The following is a 5,191-nucleotide window of genomic DNA, read 5'->3' on the forward strand; positions in this document are numbered from 1 at the left end:
TTGCAAATCAACTATACTTCAATAAAAAATAAAGAAAAAATATTGGCACACAGTTCAATCAAAGGGCAATGAAACAATAGATTAGATGAAGGTATATGACAGAATGACTGAAATAGTAATAACAATAGCTAATATATGTTGAGCATTTAATATATTTTCCACTATTCTAAGTGCTTTATGCATGCTAAGGAACAGGAGGTTGATTAAATTACCTGTGGTCACACTGCTAATAAATGTTAGAACTAAGATTCCAGCCTAGGCAAACTGATTCTACAACTTGTGCTCTGATTATTGTGTGACAGTAATGATGAGTTTGGGAAGACTTCCTGAATTCTGGTAAATTTCATTAATTTTTCTGACTAAAACCAATAATTAATATTTCCATTTCAGGCCCCAGTACAGACTCGATAGTCAGTCTAGCTGATCCTCTCATGGAAAACACCCAAAACTGATGCATAAAATTCAAAGGGAAAAAATTTTTAAACATGCTAACAAGCAGGAAAGAAAGTAAGGAACACTGAGGTGTCTAAAATTATAAGAAAACATGGACCTAGAGAGGCAAGATGAACCATGAAGTCGATTTTCACTCTGATGATATTCACAGATTCTGAGGACCTCGCTCTTTGATTTCCATAGGGTCATGGGGGTGGAGACAGAAGTCAAAGTCCAACCCCTGACCATGATGAGGAGTCTAATAAGAGACCCCAGAGATCCCCAGATCCGCTTCCTCCCACATTAGAGATAGTAAGACTAATTTCTTAATCCCTAGTGCTAGCAGAGGGAAAAAAAAAAAAAAAAAAAAAACTCTCCTAAGGATTCATAACAACAAAACAGACCTTCATTTGAGTATTTAGTCCAAATTCACATGACTAGAGTGATACGAAAGAAATGTCAGGTTAGAAAAAGGGTTTAAAATTATTCTGGGTTGATGGTGTACTCAGATGTCTGGCAGAATCAAAAGCAGCCCCACTCTAAAGGAGCCAACCTTAGAGTCAGTTCTCTTTTTGGGTCTCATTTAAGTTTTTCCCCATTCTCAGGCCAAGTGTCCTTTAACTAGTTTTAAGGTTTTATCTGCAAAGGTTTTTGCACTCTTTGAGAGGTTATTTCATAGATACTTTATAGTTTCATCAGCTATTGTAGGTAGCATCTAATTTCCAATTAAATTTTATGCTTGGTCCTTGATGATAAAAATGAAAACTCTTTCTTATCATCCATTAATTCTAATAATTGTTCTGTTTGTTCTGTTTATGTACATAATCATAATATCTGCAAATAATTTCAATTTTGTCTATTTCCCATCTTAATAACTCTTAATTCTTTTCCCTGCATCATAGCCAAACCTTCAGTAGTATGTCAGACATTAACAGTGATAGTTATTATTCTTGTCTTAAAGCAGATCTTAATGAGAATGAAAGTTTCTCCATTAATACATTTACTTAGAATTTTTCCTATATTTACCAAATCAAGGAAATTTTTACCTTTTAGATTTTATAATTTTTTTTATCATCAATAGGGGTTGAAAGCATTTATTTCTACATTTATTGACAGAGTCATATGCCTTTTCTCCCTATTCTAATAATGTTTTGGTATCTAGAACTGTTAGAATGATAAACGTGTGTGGTTTTAAGCCACTGAGTTTGTGATAATTTGTTACAGCAGCAATAGGAAACTAACGCAATATGTAATTCTCATAATTTTAAATCTTTGTACATTGCAGCACAGAGAGGTTAAGAAACTTGCCCAAGATCACACAGCTGAGGAGAAGGTACAAGTCCTGTTTAATTACAAAGGCTTCACTTGGCATTCCTCACTGGGAAGGCTGTCCTCCCCACACCAGACTTGGTGCACAACCAATGCACCACAGTCTCTGAAGGAAAATGCAGTCAAGGACTCAGCCCCCTGGCCAGTCATGCTCTTTGCATGTTTGCACTCCCAGCCCTGGCACCCAGACCCTTCATTCCTAAGTCTTTTTATCTGAGGCCGTGGGTGGAAATCTTCCGGCTGAAACCTTTTTATGAGGGGGCAGTGGGAAGCCTTGAAAACACTCCTGCTCCTCTTTTTCCTAATACTTTTACAACTGACACTACAACTTTGCCTCCCTGCAACCTGAGGGCCCATAAAACTGCTGGAGCCTTTAGTCTGGAGCTCCCTCAACAGTGAGACAACCCCATATCTGCTGATGCAGCTGATCCTGGATCAGTGCGCCCTTCCATGGGGGAAATGCAACAGGGAGAGTTGATGTCATCTCCACTTTGAGACTCTTGATTATACCATCACAGTAGGTGATTAAGGGCTTAACTTTTTCATCTGGGGCTTGTTGTTTTAATCAGCTACTACACCTGGCAGCTCAGCACTCTCCCAGCTCAGCTGAGTTCCTGCAACAGCTAATAGTGGGAAAGCTAGAATTCAACTGCAGGCTTTATAGCTTTAAGACTGCACTCCCAACTGTGATGCTTTGCTGCCTTCTTTTGTGTTAGACCACTCTGGTCCAAGGACCTGATGATGGGGGATTGGACAGGACAATGGAAGTTGACTACATTATAGCGGACAGGTCAATTCAACAAGAGTTGGTGATGGGTTGGAAGTAGATAATATAAGAAAGGGATCACTTCTCCTAATCCAAAATCCCTCCTTCCAGGGCCCTCGAGAATCTGACTGACTTTCATTGTTGATTTTCCTCCTTTTCTCCTTTTGTCCTTCCTCGTCGGCCCTTCTCTCCTTCCTGTGCTATTAGGGCTCATGGTCAGGATTCTCATTCTCAGGAGAGACCACAGTGTGCTGTCCTGGAGAAGAGGAGGGTGGAGGAAAGGAGCACTGGGGAAGTCTTCTGAGGCCATAGGAAGCTGGTGCACTGATTAGGTCCACAAATCATAGCTAACATCTGCATAACACCAACCATGTGCCAGCACATGGATTAACTCATTAAATCCTTCCAATAACCCAATCAGTTGTTTTGCTATTTCTTATCCCCGTGTTTTATCGATGAGAAGATCAACGCAGAGGGGTTAGGTGACTTGCCTAAGGACACAGATAAATGTCGAAGTTAAGTTCTTTAGTCTACACTCTTGGCCATGATATCAGTGTCCTTTGAAAGCGAGGATAGCTGTCTGCTGAGACCCCTGTAATTCAGTGCTTCTCAACTGGAGGTGATTTTGCCTCCCAGGAGACAAGTGGCAATGTCTGCAGGCATTTTGGATGGTTATGACTCGGAGGCAGATACTACGGACATTTAGTGGGTAGAGGCAGGGATGTTGTTAAACATTCTGCAGGACACAGGACAGCCCCTACAACAAAAAAGAATCCAGTCAAAAATGTCAATAGTACCAAGGTTGAGAAACCCTGCTCTCCTTGGACATATGCTGCATATGTAGTCTGAGAATAACAGAATGACAACTACCTCTCTCTTTGGCAAGAAACAGCTAGATACTAATAGCTAGCTAGTAACATCTACTTACTAATGCAGCTAGATAGTTTGCTGACTTCCTAGTATTCATTCATGTCACACTGTTCACTTCTATGGAGCCAGTTAGTGGTCACTGAAAATCCTCAGGGCAGTTTCCCCTCATTAATTACTCTCAAGCCACATGTTCCCTGTATTTTTCAATCTTTTTTGGAAACCAAGATATAAAACTCTTAGCTCTTCAATTTTCACTTTGTTTATTAATTCCTATTTTTTTCCAGTCCATAGATTATGTTTTAAAAACTGAGATATACAGACTTCCTGTTGTGGTTCAACAGGTTAAGAACCCAACGTAGTGTCCCTGAGGATGCAGGTTTGACCCACTGGCCTTGCTCAGTGAGTTAAGGATCCATTGCTACCACAGGCCAAGGATTAAGTCACAGATGAGGCTCAGATTTGGTGTTAATGTGACTGCAGCCTAGGCCTGCAGCTGCAGCTCTGATTCACCCCCTAGCCTGGGAACATCCATATGTTTCAGATGCAGCCACCAAAAGAAAAAAAAAGTTGGAGATATAATTGACATGTATCATATTAGTTTCAGGTGTAAAACATTGATTCAACACTAGTTTATATTGCAAAGTGGTCACAGTCAGTCTAGTTAACATCTGTCCATCCATATACAGTGACAAAAAATTTTGTGATAATTTTTAATATCTTTTTTTTTTTTTTTTTGTCTTTTTGCCTTTTCTAAGGCCACTCCCTCGGCATATGGAGGTTTCCAGGCTAGGGGTATATCTGCCTGCCTATGCCAGAGCCACAGCAAGGCAAGATCTGAGCCGCGTCTGCGACTTACACCACAGCTTACAGCAACGCCAGATCCTTAACCCACTGAGCAAGGCCAGGGATCGAACCCGCAACCTCATGGTTCCTAGTCAGATTCGTTAACCACTAAGCCATGACGGGAACTCCTTTTAATATCAATTCTTAGCAACTTTGAAATATGGAGTACAGTATTATGAACTACAGACACTATGATGTACTTCATATCCCCTTATTTACTTTATAACTAGCAGTTTGTACCTTTGACCCTCTTCACCCATTTCACCCACCCTCTACCCTCCTGCAACCACCAGTCTATTCTGAGAATGTTTTTTCATTTTCATTTTTAAGATTCCACATATGAGATCATATGGTGTTCATCTTTCTGTCTGACTTACCTCACTTTGGCATAAGGCCCTCCAGGTCCATCCATGTTGTCACAAACGGCAAGACTTCACTTGCTTTTATGGCTTGAAAAATAGTCCATTGTATATGTGCACTGCATTTTCCTTCTCCATTTATCCATTGATGTACACGTGGGCTGCTTCCATGTCTTGGCTACTGTAAATAATGCTGCAGTAAACATAGGGGTGCAAATTTCTTTTTGAGTGTTTTCAATTTCCTCAGATAAATATCCAGAAGCGGAATTGCTGGATCATATGGTAGTTTTATTTTTATTTATTTATTTATTTATTTTGTCTTTTTGCTATTTTCTTGGGCCGCTTTCGCGGCATATGGAGGTTCCCAGGCTAGGGGTCGAATCGGAGCTGTAGCCACCGGTCTATGCCAGAGCCACAGCAACGCGGGATCCGAGCCGCGTCTGCAACCTACACCACAGCTCACGGCAACGCCGGATCGTTAACCCACTGAGCAAGGGCAGGGACCGAACCCGCAACCTCATGGTTCCTAGTCGGATTCGTTAACCACTGCGCCACGACGGGAACTCCTATTTTTAATTAATTTTTTTTTTTT

At 40.7% G+C, this 5,191-nt stretch overlaps 1 long non-coding RNA gene across 1 annotated transcript; it reads right to left on the bottom strand.

Annotated features, from left to right (window-relative positions):
- LOC146406139 (uncharacterized) lies at nucleotides 1-4,792 on the bottom strand. The gene is made up of 2 exons (XR_014806492.1): nucleotides 4,618-4,792; nucleotides 1-3,284 (listed from the first exon to the last, which is right to left on the bottom strand). It is a non-coding gene; the product is annotated as an uncharacterized LOC146406139 (long non-coding RNA).
- Nucleotides 4,793-5,191: the final 399 nt, after the last annotated feature.

Source organism: Sus scrofa, chromosome 1, assembly GCF_054392235.1.
Source record: "Sus scrofa isolate SSC_HxYL_T2T_F1_AM1 chromosome 1, Sscrofa_HxYL_maternal_Yorkshire_Landrace_v2.0, whole genome shotgun sequence".
Classification (NCBI taxonomy): Eukaryota; Metazoa; Chordata; class Mammalia; order Artiodactyla; family Suidae; genus Sus; species Sus scrofa.